Source organism: Cavia porcellus, unplaced genomic scaffold (genome assembly GCF_034190915.1).
Source record: "Cavia porcellus strain 051 isolate PalLab524CR breed Dunkin Hartley unplaced genomic scaffold, mCavPor4.1 scaffold_1, whole genome shotgun sequence".
In the NCBI taxonomy this organism is placed as follows: domain Eukaryota; kingdom Metazoa; phylum Chordata; class Mammalia; order Rodentia; family Caviidae; genus Cavia; species Cavia porcellus.
In genome coordinates, this window is record NW_026947484.1 from 102,787,846 (window position 1) to 102,804,577 (window position 16,732).

Sequence of the window (16,732 nt, forward strand, 5' to 3'; positions counted from 1 at the left end):
CACACCTCCTCCACTGCACTTAGCACAAACCGTAGATCTCTTTGACATCAATGGTTCTGTGCAGTGTTCTTCTTTAAAATGGACAGTGCTATTGGTTATAGGTAGAAATTAATAAGCACATAATAACTGCTAAGTAGATGAAATGAAAAGTTAACAGTCACTGGGAGACAGGGAGAAGGAAAAAAATGGGAATGAGGGAAAGAGAGAGGTGTTCCTATAATCAACAAACGAAATAAGAAATAACTGTGATATTTTATACAGCAAAACAGTAGTGTGCAAACATGATCATAGGTGCAATGTTTTTAGTTGTATAATCCATACTCCAAATCAATGAGTCAAATCCGACAAAATGTGAAAAGATAATAGATCATAACTAAGTGAATTTTATCCCAGATATTCAAGAGTGGTTTAACATTTGGAAAACTATCAGTGCAAATATATTAAATATCCTAACAGACTAACAAATATGATCATCTCGTAGACACAGAAAAATCATTGACTATTTTGATATCCATTATTGATTTAAAAAGTTTTAAGGTACATGGGAACCAAAGGAAATCTCTTCAAACTGTAAAGGATATCTGCAAAAATGTACAGTTAACATTACACTTAATGGGGGAAACATCTTGAGTATTTTTCTCTTAAGATCAGAAAAAGATCAAGATATAAGGCCACGTTTATTCAACCTTGTGCTGCAGGTTCCTGTGTGTGTGTGTGTGTGTGTGTGTGAGTTCAATACCACAAGACATACAAAAACCAATCACACTGGAAAGGGAGAGTTAAAACTGATTTTGTCTGCAGAGAACATTATTGTCTAACTAGACAATTTTTTGGAATCTGTACAAGCTACTAACATAGATTAATATATAATTAATATTAATATAATAGTAATATGTTTCAGAACACAAGAACTATATGTAAAAATCAAATGTATGTCTGTATTATAGCAACAGAGCATTGGGGCATTGAATCTTTCCAAGAATTCCATATCATTTATAATTGCACAAAATTTAGTGAAAGAATTAGGGATAAATCTGATACAAAACACATGAAACATCTGTAGCCTGAAAAATCACAAAAAATTTCTCAGAGCAATTAAAGAAGACCTAAATAAATGAGCATACATGGTGTGTTCATACATTGGAAATTCCTTATTGGTAAGATGCAGATTTCTTCCAAATTTACATAGTCACCTAACACTATTACATTTGTAGCAGAATTTTTCTTAGAAATTTATAAACAGCTCCTAAAATTCATATGGAAATGCAAAAAGGTAAAATAGCCCCACTAAGGAATTTGAAAATTTAGAATAAAGTTGGAGAATTAAAGGTGTCTTACTAAAAAACTTAGGAAGAAAAACATACACACTGTTATAGTTCAAGTCTGAGACATCCTCTAAAAGTCTCATGTATTCAGAGGCAGTTATCTTGGAAGAGGACTGGATCATAGTGTGGCTCTCTTTTCTGTGGATTAACCCAGTGTCCACTGAACACTTCACAACCGAATGTGCCCTTGAAAAGTGGGGCCTGGCCAGAAGAGGTGGTCACAGGGAGCATGACCAGGAAGGTGCATTCCATCCCTGGCTCCCCCTTTTCCCCTCTGCCTCCTGCCTGCATGGGATGAGCAGTTTTCCTCTTCATGCTCTCCCATCATCCCCTTTCTGCCTTGGGTTCTACCAGCCCTGGGTTTGAATCCCCCAAAACACAAGCCAAATTAAACCTCTCCTCTTTTAACCTGTGGGTTTGGAGTAGGTTGTTCCAGCAACACAAAAACTAAAATGCATATCAGTTTATCAAATAAAGACTTGATGTTAAGACAAAACCAGACACAAGGAACAAAGCAGAGTATCTAGGAGTAGACTCACATATAGAAGGACTACTGATGTTTTCTGATTAAAAAATAAATAAAAACAATGATACAGAATTTCAAAACAAAGTAACAGGAGATTAAAACTGGTCAAAATATTGCATATATTAAAGTAATATATTATATATATATCAAAGTAGTTCAGATTGCAAGTTATACACATGAAAAATATCATCAAACAATTGAACTATGAAATCACAAACTGTTCTTTTTTATGAAATAACAGATTACTAGTATAGATAAAATCATAATATATATATATATATATATATATATATATACATATATATGAGAGAGAGAGAGAGAGAGAGAGAGAATCTTGTCCTATCTTAAGGAAAGAGGAACCCTTCTCCACTGTTGTTGGGAGTATAGTAGACTGGTGCTACCACTGGAAATCACTGTGGAGAGTCCTCAAAAAACTAGGGTTGAAGGTCCTATGTAATCGAGCTACTCCCCTGATTTTTCCAAAATAATTGAAAAAGTCAAGCCACAGAAACTCATGTACACCCATAGCAGCACGGTTTGTAATAGCTAAATCTTGGAAAAAACCAAAACACCCATCAACTAAGGACTGGTTAAGAAAGATGTAGTATTTTTTTATTTTAAAGAGATTAAGACAAAAGAGGACATAACAAAGCAGATCAGATCAGAACAATGCAAGTAACACAGCACTGTACCACAAGACAAACCATAACAGTAACTACCATAGTGTCTCTTTCTTTGAAATAATTGAGTATAGCTTCATATATGATAGTATCAAGCATAACAAAACAGTGTAAAACCACTCAAGAGAATGAAAGCATTACAGGGATTTCAGAAGCAAATAGCAGAGAACAAACAATGGCTACTATATTATTTCATTTTCCATAGAAAATTTCTTTATACTATCACACATAATAATACCCAATAAGATATAACAGGAGAGAACCAAAGGCAACAGAAAAACAAAAGCATAGTAGGATTTCAGATTAAGATGATACTAAATCAGCTCTGGCTATTCTAATGTCTTCTTTTCTTTAAAATAGCTGTTTATACTATCACAGATAAGAAAATCAAACAAAGTAGGATAAAACCATTCCAACTAATGAATACAGACATTATAAGGCTTCAGAGCAATGTGATGGAGAATCGTGATTACTATAAACTCTTATGTGCTCTTCCATTTCTTACACTAGGGAGATTATACGGTATTTATACATGTGAGTTTGATTTATTTCGCTTATGAGTATGGTCTCAAGTTGTGTCAATTTATTTATAAATATCTCAATGTGATCATTCTTTATAGCTGAGTAGTACTCCATTGTATAAAAATACCACAGCTTTTTTATCCATTCCTCACTTGATGGACACTTAGGTTGTTTTCAAGGTCTGGCTATCACAAATTGTGCTGATATAAATATGGATGCACATATATCACTGTGGTATGATGTTTTCAGTTCTTCTGGGAATATGCCTTGAAGTGGAATAGCTGGAAGAAATGGGACTTCAAACCCAGCTTTTCGGGAAATCTCCAGACTGACCTCCACAATGGTTGCACCAGTCTACACTCCCACCAACGGTACAGGAGAGTTCCCTTTTCCCCACAGCCTCTCCAGCATTTGTTGTTGGTAGTTTTCTTGATCCTGGTTATTCAGGAGTGAGATGGAATCTCAGTGTGGTTTTAATTTGCATTTCTCTAATGAGTAATGGTGATGAACATTTTTTCATGTATTTATTTGCCATTTGTATTTCTTTATCTGAGAACTGTGTATTCATCTCAGATGCCCATTGTTGGATTGCATCTTTGAATTTTGGGGGTCTGATTTTTTTTTAATTCTTTATATGTTTTAGACAGAAGACCTTTGTCTGAGGTACAGTTCACTAAGATATTTTCTGAGTTTGTGGGTTTTCTTTTCACTATGCTGGATATTTCTTTTGACATGCAGAAACTTGTTAATAAGAGGTGATCCCAGTTATTGATTCTGGAAAGTATTTCTTGTATGGTTTGAGTCCTGTTCATGAATTCTCTACCTACTCCTATGTCTTCAAGATTTTTACCTAATTTATCTTCCAATAGATTTAGTGTTTCTGTTTTAATATTCAGATCTTTGATCCATTTAGATTTTAGTTTAGTATATGGTGATAGGCATGGGTCTAGTGTTAGTTTTTGGCATGTGGAGAGCCAGTTTTTCCAGCACCATTTATTCCAGAGACTGTCGTTCTTCCAGTGAACATGTTTAGCCCCTTTATCAAATATAAGGTGGTTAAGTGTGTTTGTAGTTGTGGTTGTATCTTCTAATCTATTCCATTGATCTTTGGCTCTGTTTTTATTCCAGTACCATGTTGATTTTATTACACTTGCTTTGTAGTATAACTTCAAGTCAGGGATTGTTATGCCTCCTGCCTTGCCTTTGCTGCTTAGAATTGCCTTTGCTATTCTAGGTCTCTTCTGGTTCCAGATGAATTTTAGGATTGATTTCTCTAGATATATGAGGTAGGTTGATGGTATTTTCATTGGGATTGCATTGAATCTGTATAACAGTTTGGGAGAATGGCCATCCTTATGATATTTATTCTTCCTATCCGTTAGTAAGGGATGACTGTCCATTTTCTGAGATCCTCTTCAATTTCTTTTTTCAGGATATTACAATTTTCCCTGTATAGAACTTTTACTTCTTTTGTGAAATTAATCCCTAAGCATTTCATTTTTGGGGATTCTGTTGTGAAGGATGTGGCTTCTTTTATTTTTCTCTCTGTAATTTTGTTGTTAGTGTATAGAAATGTATGCTATTGATTTTTAAGTATTGATTTTGTATCCAGCTACATTGCTGAATTTATTTTTTATATCTAGGAGTCTTTCAATGGTGTTTCGGGGGTCTTCAATGCAGAGTATCATGTCATCTTCAAATAATGATAATTTAACATCCTCTATTCCTATCTTTACCCTTTTTATTTCTCTCTCTTGTCTAATTGCTCTGGCTAGTATTTCCAGTACTATGTTAAATAGGAGCAGTGATAAGGGACATCCTTGTCTTGTGCCTAATTTTAAGGTAAAGTCCTACAGTTTTTGACCATTTAATATGATGCTGGCTTTAGGTTTGTCATATGATGGTCTTTATCATATTGAGGTAAAGATCATCTATTCTAATTTTCTGTAAGGTTCTTAGTATGAATGAGTGTTGGACCTTATCAAAAGCTTTTTCTGCATCTATAGAGATGATCATGTGTTTCTTACTTTTGGCTTTATTGATATGGTGGATTCCATTTATTGGCTTATGTATTTTGAACCATCCCTGCATGCCTGGGATGAATCCCTCTTGGTCATGGTGTATAATCTTGTTGATGATTTGCTGCAACCTATTTGCCATTATTTTGTTGAGGATTTTTGCATCCATGTTCATTAGGGAGATTGGCCTGTAGTTCTCTTTTTTAGTTGGGTCTTTCTCAGGTTTTGGTACTAGAGTAATATTTGCTTCCAGGAATGACTTAGAAAGAATTGCTTCCCTTTCGATTTCATTGAAGAGTTTGAGGAGTGTCAGCATTAAGTCTTTGTATTTCTTGTAGAATTCTGCAGTGAATTGGTCTGGGCCTGGGCTCTTCTTTGTAGGTAGGGACTTAATTACATTTTCGATTTCATTAATAGAGATTGGGTTATTCAGCAGTTTTACATCTTCTTGATCCAGCTTTGGTAGTTCATATGTTTCTAGGAATCTGTCCATTTCTTCTGTGTTATCAAACCTATGAGAGTAGAAGTTTTTGAAATAGGTGTTGAGGATCTTCTGAGGTATAGAGTCTCTTTCTACAGACTATTATACTATTCTTATTCTTCATACTATTTCTACAGACTCTGTGTAAATACAGAGTCTGTAGTGATTTCACCTTTTCCATTCTTATTGCATGAATTTGAGCTGTTTCTTTCCTTTTTAAAATAAGGTTGGCTAGGGGCTTATCAATTTTATTTATTTTTTCAAAGAACCAACTCTTTGATTCATTGATTTTTTCAATTGTTTTCTTAGTATGTATTGTATTATTTTCTGCTCTGATTTTTATAATTTCCACCCTTCTTTTGGCTTTGGGCTTGACTTGCTCTTCTTTTTCTAGATGTTTGAGGTATAGCAACAGATTGTTTATTTGTATTCATTCTGTTTTCCTGATGTGGTAACTCAGTGCAATAAATTTTACTCTGAGGACTGCTTTCATTGCATCCTACAGATTCCAGTAAGTTGTATTTGTATTTTTGTTTGCTTGTAGGTATTGTTTAATTTCTTCTTTAATTTCCTCTGTGACCCACTGATTGCTCAAGAATGTATTATTCAATTACCATGTGCTTGTGGGATTTTGCAGTTTCTTTTATCATTAATTTCTAGTTTCATGGCACTATGATCTGATAACATGCATGGGATAATTTCAATTCTTTTGCATTTATTTAAATATGTTCTGTGAGCCAGTATATGGTATATTTTAGAGAATGTTCCATGTGCTGCTGAGAAGAATGTATATTCTGATGTTGTTCTGTATATGTCTACCAAGTCCATTTGTTCACAGGTGTGATTCAGTTCTGTTATTTCTTTGCTGATTTTCTGTCTGGTTGATCTGACCCTTGGTGTCAATTGTGTATTAAGGTCTCCTGTTATAATTGTGTTATTGCTGATTTGATTTTTCATTTCTATTCATACTTGCTTTGTATAACTGGGTACTCTGGAATTTGGTGCATATATACTTAAGATATTTATCTCTTCCTCTTGAAGTTTTCCCCTAATCAGTACGTAATGACATTTTTTTATCTCTTAGGATCATTCTTGGTTTGAAGTTCACATTATCTCCAAACAGAATGGCTACGCCCACTTTTTTTTTTTTTTTTTTTGGTTCCTGTTGCATGAAGTATTGTTTTCCATCCTTTGACTTTCAGTCTGTGAGTTTCCTTTTGGGTTAGATGGTTTTCTTGCAGACAGCATATGGTTGGATGTTGTTTCTTGATCCATTCTGCCAGTCTGTTTCATTTAATTGGTGAATTGAGACCATTTACATTAATGGTTATAACTGTTATATATTGATTTATTGTTGACATGTTATCTTTCTGCTGTTGCATCTTTATCTTTCCATTCTGGTTACTTGTATACCTTGCTTAGGGTTTTTTTACTATGTGTATCTAGACTGTACTTCAGTATTCTTTACAGGGTTGGCTTGGTGTTCATGAAATTCTTCATCTGTTCTTTGTCATGGAAGTATCTTATTTCTCCATCCATTTTGAAGGACAGTTTTTCAGGGTACATCAGTCTAGGTTGAAAATCATTTTCCTTTAGGATCTGAAATACTTCACTCCATGTTCTTCTTGACTTCATTGTTTGTGTTGAGAGGTCTGCTGTGATTCTGATAGGCTTTCCTTTATAGGTGATCTGTCTTTTCTCTCTGACAGCTTTTAGTATTCTATTCTTATGTTGGATTTCTGGGATGATGATTATTATATGTCTGGGTGTAGTTTTATTTTGGTTATGGCTATTTGGAGTTCTATATGCTTCACTAATTCTAATACCAATTTTCCATTCTCATGTTTGGGAACTTTCCATCTATGACTTCTGTGACTAGCCTTTGGATATCCTTTGTGATGTTCCCTTCTTTTTTATTTATCCCTATTAATCTTATGTTGATTTTCTTTGCATCATCTTGCAGCTGTTGAATTGTTATTTCCTGATTCCTTGTTATTTTTTAAAAAATCTTTCCTTTCCTGTCACTAGCTGTAATCTTGTCTTCGAGATCTGAAATTCTATCTTCACTTTCATTGAGTTGGTTTTGACAACTTTCAATGGACTTTTTGATTTCCTGTATATCTCTTTGAATCTGCTTCATGTATTCTGTTTGTTTCTTAAATTGTTCATCAAGGAATTCCATCTTTTTGTTTTGTTCCTCTAATTTTTTAACTGTGTCTTCTTTAGATGGTTTTAGTATCTCTTTCCTTACTTTTATCATTTTTTGTTTTACCTGGGAGATTATTTCTAGTTTGAATTCCTTTAAAGTTTCCTGGAGTTGCTTCTTTATTTTAGTTGCTATTATTACAGGTATTTCAGTTGTGTGATATATATTTTCTTCTATGTACATGGCTCCTATGCTTTCTTGGCACGGGTTGGAGGTTTGAGATTGCATTTAGGTCTTTTGTTTTGTCATTTTCCTATATTTCTGGGTTTCAAGTGTTTTTCTAAGGCTTCCCCTGGATGTATTCATCTTCTCCTGGACGAAATCATCTCCTATGCCCTATGCTCCAGGGACTGAATGGAGGTTGCTGAGTGTGGTCCAGTCAGGCCCTCAGGCCCTCCCATGCCACCTTCAGTGTTCCAGGTAGCTGGGCAGGCACCTAACCACTGTGGATGATGGGCTAAATCTCTCCCAGGGCAAAGACCAATGCCCTGGAACTCACTTCACCTGCTCTTAACTCCAGTAATTGAAGAAGGTCACTGGGCATAATCTACTCAGGCTGCAAAACCTCCAAAGGCTAGTCTAGTGTGACTGGGACCTGGGCGTGTCCTTGAGCTCTGAGAGCCATGATCTTAATACAGCATCCCTGGGGCTCGGGATGGGGAGCAGATGCACTCTAGCCATAGCTGAGTTTCCTAGTTCCAGAGAAGGTCACTGGGTGTGTCCTGGGCAGGCCTGAAACCTGCCAGGCGAGTGCAGCCTAGTGTGGCTGGGCTCTGTGGGGGTCCTTGAGCTCTGGGAGCAACAATCTTAACCCAGTCTCCCAGGCTCGGGATGCGGAAAGAACTCACCCCAGCCGTCAGCTGAGTTTCCCAGTTCCAGAGTAGATTTAGTATTTTTATACAATAGAGTACTACTCAGCTATAAAAAAGGACAAACTTGGGGCTTTTGTAGGGACAACTGATTTTTAACAAAGTTATAAAGTTATTTCAATGGACAAAGGACAATCTTTTCTCCAAATGCAACTAGAACAATTGGGTTCTTTTTCTAGTTCTTGTTTTTTTTGCACACAAAAAAGAAAGAAACTAAGGAAATTTAATAGCTCTGTAGTGCTATCACTTGGTATTTTAAACTTAATTTGCTAAAGCTATTTAATTTCTATCTCATATCACATACTACAGAAAGTTTATCTCAATGATCATGTGCTATGTTAGTCCATTCAGGCTTCTAAAAAATATCTTTTACTGAGTAATTTATAAATGATATAATTTAATTCTTATTGGTTGAAAAGTCACAAAGTCTAAGATCAAGTTGTAAGCAAATGTAGTGTTTGATAGGGTTGTCTGCTTCAGATATGATCCCTTCCTGCTGAATATTCAAATGATAAAAGAGACCAAAAAGCTCTCTGGGGCTTCTTCTACAAGGATATTAACTCTACTCATCATTTCCCAAAGCCTGTATATCTTAACACATCACATTAATTTATCAAGGGACCATATATATTCAGATCACAACATGGACCTAAACTATAAAGTTTATAGAAAAAAACATAGGAGCAAATCTTGATGTCTTTGGGCTAGATGGAGATTTCATAGATACTGTACAAAACAACTCAGAGAAACTGATAAAGTAAAACTAGTAAAAATGTAATACATTTTAGATTGTGGAAAATACTATTATGAGAATGAAAAACCAACAAAAATAAGACATTTGACAATGGTATAAAGGTTTTGCATTCAGGATACATCAAGAGGTGACCAAACTGATGAGATAGCACATGGAATCATGCTGCATATCATTAGTCCTCAGGGAAGGGGGAAAAACACCAGGGGTAACAGTAGAAAGTTATTAATTCACTAAATTACGAAGGCTGGTCACACCAACTACTGCTAAGTGTATGGAGAAACATGAATTCTTATACAGGGCTAGTGAGAATGTAGAATAATGAAACAATTTCTAAAAGAAGTTTGATTTTTCTTAAAACTTCTATTACACCAAGTATATGCTTTAACTATTAAACTTCTAAATATATTCTTACAAAAAGGTAATCTATGCCCATAGAAAGATTGCCTAAAATGGTTCATGGTGGCTTTTTGTTTGTATTTGGCACAAGCCAGAAATTGATTAAATGTACAACAACACATGAATGGGTAAACAGTGTTATATCTATGCAACAGGATTATACTCTGAACTAAGAAGAAGCGACCTATTGTTACACATAACACTTCAGTGAAACACAGAGTAATTATGCTGAAGAAAAGCAGCCATAGTCTCTCCCAATCCCCCTCTTCAAAAAGACTGTACAGCTTTTGATTTCATTTATACTAAGAGCTGGAACAGGGGAATTCAAACAAATGCTGCTTACAGAAAGGAGTTTCTTGTTTGCCTATTGGATAAGTGTCCCTCAAAGGCCATGAGTTAAAGAACTGTCACCTGTGGCAGTACTGGAAGTGGTGGAATCTTTAAGGAGCGGAACACGGTGGGAGGAAGTTAGGTCTGGGGGCATGGTCTTCGAGAGGGCATTGGACCTGCCTTTTATTCTGACTCTGTCTTTGCTTCCCTGTACCACAAGGTGAATAGGGCTCCTTCACTGCATTATCTCTGCTGTAATGGACCATGGCATCACAGGCCCAAAGAGACAGCAGCAAGTGACCATGATCTGAAACTTCTGATACAGTGAAGCAAAATGTATCTTTCTTCTTCAAAATTTGACTGTATCAAGTTTTTTCTCAATAATTAAAAGCTGACTAACATATCTGAGGAAAGGGAGACGAAACAGGAAAGAGAAATACAAAAAATATGCAAGAAATCTTTTGAGGTGATGAACATATTCATTAGTGTCTTAACAGAGATGATAATTATATAAATATATGCATATGCTAAAACATAAAAACAGTGAACAATTTTTAAAAATATTCATTTACTATACATCTAGTAAGCTTCAATAAAGTTGATTTGTACAATGGTTGAGAGCTAGTGGGCAGCTCAGTTCTAAAGCATATGTTTGGCATGCCAGGCACTAGATCCAATGCCCATTACATACACAACAGCAACAAACAGTTGAGATGTAAGAATTTCCATGCAGCAATCTTGTGAAAGGTAAATATCTTTTATCTCTAGTAATTAATAACTAAAAACATCCCAAGTCTGATCAGGAACAGAACTTCTGGAACAGAGAAATGCACATCCTTTTAGGGAGATATGTTCAACGCTGTGAAAATGCTCAAGCAATTTCTAATAAACTTTAAGAACCTTAAACTCTTCTGAATTTAAGTAGTCACTCAGCGCCTATTATTCAGGTGTCTACATTCTTTAGCTAGATATTCTTTTCCTAGTATCTGAGAACAATGATTACCTGACCCATCGTTTTACTTTGAAAGTAGCTCATCAGGAAGTAATATTTCAGCTGCCCAGCTGAGTCCTTTCACCATGCAAACTTTAAAAGGTTGACAAAAGCTTATCACCAAATTACCTAATTAAAAGATTTTAATTTATGAAGCATTTCAATAAAGATGAAAGGGAGAAAAAGAGGAAGGATTGATAGAGAACGTCCAGGAGACTGAAAAAATTACTCATGGAAATAAAAAATCGAGATTTTGAGGAGAAAATACACAAAAGTTAATAAAAAAAAAGTGACCATAGATTAAATCTTTAAATGAATGGTAAGCTTACAAAGCAACTGAAGAAGATATCAGTCATAGACATTGACATGCACAGAAAACTCCAGTGTTACAATGTTTACTCTAATTAAAGCACATAAGTTTATAAAATCTCTATTTTGGGCTCAAAATAAGTCATGTTTCATTCTACCAAAAATCTACTTCTGCATTTACACAAGACAGAGTACAATTTATCCAGTTCTTAAATATTAATGGCTTTATTAGCACATGCTAATATGTATAATATGCATAGATCATTACAGTTGTTGCTTTAATTTAAAATAATTGCTTACATTACTCTTAATCCTGAAGAGGTTGCACAACAGAAGAAATCACCTTGTGTCTTTTACACTTAATCAGAGCTGCTGTGTCAGGAAAAAAGAAAAGCTTGACCTTCTTGCTTTTAATGACCAAATGGGAGTTATTTATTACATTAAATGCCATGAAAACCTAAAAATATAAAGGTTGTAAGATACAAACAATAAATCATCCCAACTGTTCTTACAAACTGATTAATAGTCCAGGTAGCAAACAAAATACCAACAGAGAATAATCCTGACACCTGCTCCAACAACTGATGAAGGAACTATGCTGAATGAAAATTTAATCACTGATTTCCTATTGCACAGTCAGTTTCCTAATGAGACCACATAATTACAAGTGAGAGGATTCATATCCTTGGCTAATACATAATTATATTTGGAAGCATAACTACTAAACTAGGAAATTGAATCCTTTCAAGAGGATGCTTTTTACACACAAAATAGTTGGAAGAATATTTAAAGAGAGGGAATTTGGCTCCTGTTTATACATTCAAAATCTTAAATACAATTTGAGAAAGATTCAACAGGCTCAGAAAAAGTATTTTGGTATTTTTTGGAGGAATAATTCAGTAAAAAGAATAATATATGATATACTTTGTTAAAGAAGCTTTGACTAAGCTTAAACTCTATAGCATTTATTCAGTTTTTGAAATAGTTGATGATATCCATTTTTTCTTCTCCAATGATTCAAATTCCTGAAGTCGCACATGTAAAGATTAGAAGAAATTGAAACTTGTCAGTCATTGTCAGCACTTTCAATCTCTTTAATATAAGTCACTTTCAGATTGTTGGAAAAAGGGACAACATGCTTAAGAAACACTCTCAAACATAATCTCAAATTCTTGAAGAAAGTTGCTTCTAAGTTCAAGCTTTTAAGTGAAATCAATGCCAAGTAATAAATTCTTTCCCTAATGCAAATTGGTACTTAGAAAACATAAGAACCATCAATGAATATTAAAGAGAAGTCCTATCCACAGGATCAGTTTGTTTGATGGGATTTCGCATGTGCATGTGAATGGTTCTTGTTTGAAGAGGTCTTAAAATATAGATTGATAGACTTACGTGCTGCACATTGTGACCAGTTTGAACTGATTTTGCATCTTGGTAAGTCCTACAATATGATTATAGCATGCAATATACACTTGAATAAAACTGGATTCATGATTATGCAATGGTGAGCAGAAACACCAAAATGAAAACCAAGATCTGAAGGCAGATTTATTTATCTGGATAGGCCCTGAACTGGATCTTTTCTAGAACATCAGCCTCTGATATCTGGCTGTCTAAGATTTATATGGGTAAGCAGGCAGGAAGTACAGCGGCAGAATGGCTTGTCAACTGGGATTGGTTCTTACAATGTGCATCATAGTAACTGGCTATGCATTACAGGGACCAGCCATTTCTAAGAAACAAAAATAACAGGAATTGTAATCTGAACTATTGCCTAGGCAACTAACACATTGAAGTATACTGACTTGAGGAGGCATCGTCTGCTACAGTTGGGATAAAGACAGTGTGATTACTAAATCCTCAATTCTTTCAAGTTGAAGCTCAAGAAAAACTTTTAGAAATCAAAGAATTAGTGAATTTTAGAACAGAAAAGAAATTTTATCATATGCTCTCATTCCTCTCTTCTGTTCTTTTCCTAATTCTTTTTCAAAAAAACAATAATAATTGTCTTCTATGTTCAAGGAAATGAGTTTGTTTTATAGACAAAGAAACACATCCAGAGAGATGAGTGGATTTCCTAAAGTACTTTGTCTGAGCCGCATGCTTCTTTATACATATTACAAATTCAAGATCTCTAATCTAGTCTTCTTTGATTTTATCATACCACATTAAATGTATACATTTATTAACTTCAGTAAAAACAATGACAAACATTTAAATAATGAAAAAGAGTAACAAAACAGAATACTTCATAATATTCTAATTACCCCAAAACAATTGGTAGCAACATAACTCAATGTGGATAAACCAAGAAACACATCATCAGTCTGATGTGGTGAGACGTTTACGGAGAAATACTGACATCCTAAACTTGTACCATCTGCCTCTTCATCATTTCTGGTAGTTTTTGAGCTGTGAGCTATTTTTATAAAAGAAACATAAATTACTTTTTACTTCAGATATATTAACTGACCTAATTTTTAATAAAAAGAAGACGGCATGGTTAATTCAATGGGAGAGATTTAGTGTTGCTGAACTATTTACCAGTTTAGATCATCTTACCAGTGTTATTTACAGTGTTTGAGTCCCCAGGGTGCACAAGGTTATCCTTTGGACTTCAGCAAAAACAACTGGATCTTCACTTTTTATCATTATAATTTGTAGTTTATGTCCATGTAAAGGACATCAAGTATCAGTTGAGAAATACACAATTGTCTAAAGACTACTGATGTGTGATTTGTAAAGATATAAGATGGCTTATGAGTTAAGGATACAGTCTCAGATTGTCTGAATTTAAAGTTTATAGTGGCTCTACTATTTCTTTGTCAAATTTCTAAACCTTTATTTGCTTCATCGTCCTCCTCTGTAAATACAACATATATAATATTTATCATTTTATAGGTTGCTATACACTTTATATGATCAAATTTTTACAAAGCATTTAGTAACTACTTGACATATAAATACATCATACGTACTAGTTATAAGGGTAATAATCATTAAATAAATATCTATTATTAAATACCTGTACTCTGCTATGTGGCTTGCACTATTCTACATGCTAAGTATAAATAATGACTCAGGCAGAAGAGATCAAGAAGACATTACTATATGTGTACAAGAGAGTAGGTATTTCATAGTAAGGCCCTCCTGATAAACATTTAACCTCAGCTACCCTCATCTACCAACCTCAGAGTTAACACAGACAGTTCAGTTGTTTCCATGCATTCCCCAACTGCAGCCCATCAGCTAAGCATACCCTGTGCCAGGTCTGATGCAAGCTGGGCTATTTCACTTACGCACCAGCATTCATCCCTCATCATAGCCTGAGGCTGAAGCCTGTCTTTTGCAGAAACATAAAGTTCTGAGGAGTAAACGTTTTCATACTGTTTTTACATTCAAGCTACTATAAAGCTAAGTTACACATCCCACAGTGAAAATTTGAACTCTGAACAGTTCAACTATTCTCGAGGCATGTATTATTAAGGTGGTTTTCGGCATGCAATGCACTGTCAGTATAATTTTCAAACTTATTTCTCAGAAGACAGAGGTATAATTATCTTGACACAATCACAGTTCTAAATGGACTATATCTTATCTCAGTTTGGAGAGTTATCAGGAAAGTTTGTGAAGAGGAAGATTTCTCCCTAATCTGTGTTATACAATCGTTTCTTAAAACAGCCAAAATCAGACAGACTGAAAAATGCTTCTATCTTAGGTTTTCCGCGTGCTATTTTTTAATTGAATAAAACTTTTTAACTACCCTTAGAAGCAAAGCATGTAAAATAGCTAGCAGTATGACTGTTCTGAATAAAATAAGGTAGGGTAAGCTGTGAAAGTTCCATGGAACACAACTGAAACTTAAGTATCACAAGATTGATATTTGAATGGATTCAAATCCTATTTCATCATTTGAAAAAAAAAAAAAAAAAACAGAATCTTTTTGAAAAGATATTTCCCACAGACACCAATTCCATTCTGCCTCTTCCCCATTCTGCTATCCTGTTCACTTAAAAGTGAGGTGGTAGGAAAGATGAAATATTATGTTAATTCATGCACAGTACAAGGAAAGCTAGCTGTGCTAACAGTTTCTAACTCTGAAAGGTTCCCAGTCTGTTAATTTGAATCACACTTTTTCTGCCACATATAGCATGTGCCAGTTTTTAATGTCTCAGTAATGCAGTCCAGTTAAATACATTTCCAGCCTTTGTTGGAACTAAGCATACCAAAACAAGAAGAGATAAATCAGGAGCCCGGATGGCCATTTTCTCAGACATCTGTGCAGCGATTCACATCAAAAGATCATCAGCAAGTGATACCCACATGCTGCAGTCATACAAGAAGCAACTGAGTTGAAACAGGTGCCTGGCCCCTTCATCCCACCAGGATTCTCGGGTCCTTTCAAGGCTCATGATGGCCATGCCAGACTACAATCAGGTAATTTGCTTTACAATTGGAACAACAAGAATTCAAAGCACTTCTACCTTCATAATACTTAAGAGATGCAAAGAAAAGAATTCCTTTAATTTCATTATTTCTCTGGGACATCAATCAATTCAGTGAGAACTGCTTTGTAAATTAGGACTTGAAAAAGGTGTCAACTAGGAACATCAAATTATACACATATTTCTACATACTTTTATTGATTTATTCGTAAGTAGGTATCATATTGTTGCTTAATCTCCATAATTCTGTTTTTGAAAATAAAAATTAATGTTTGTAGTGTATTGTGTTCAATTTGAATTCTCATAATACTTTGTTGTTGGATGGTATTTTTAGTACATTTGAAGAAGTTAAATGCTATATTCAAAGTCATAGGACTCATAACTGTCAGTGAAAGAAAATAGCATTTACTTGGCAGAAGCTGAATATATACTTCTTAGGCTCTCTTATAGCTATAACCAAAGCTACCTGTTTAGAGAACAAAGTCCAAAAGAAAGATCAAATGTTTCATTAACTATTCAGAGAAATTCTGATTGGCATTACTGGTCATGCGGGTGTTTCATAAGTAGATATGCTCCCCAAATGGGCTGCTAATATTTGAAAACATGAAGTTATTATAGGCAGCTGAGTTAAGTAGAAATATTATAGGCAGTCAGATAGGGCTGGGTTCTCAAGAGAGTCAGTGGAGGAAATGAAAACTCATCCAGCTCTTCAGGAGACACATTTGTTGGAGGCCAGGCCTCAAGATAAAGACGAAAAGACCAGGTCTAAAATAAGTGATAAAAACTGGTCTCAGAGCTGAGATATACATCAGTCACTAGACCCTCAGATGCATCCCATTCTGTGAAGTTTTTTGTTCCTTCTATGTACATTTGCTATGTG

General features: G+C 34.8%; 1 protein-coding gene across 36 annotated transcripts in view; it reads right to left on the bottom strand.

The window, feature by feature from the left end:
• The window catches only part of Lingo2 (leucine rich repeat and Ig domain containing 2), a 1,124,971-nt gene that overhangs the window by 340,688 nt on the left and 767,551 nt on the right, over nucleotides 1–16,732 (bottom strand). The gene's annotated exons all lie outside the window — the stretch shown is intronic.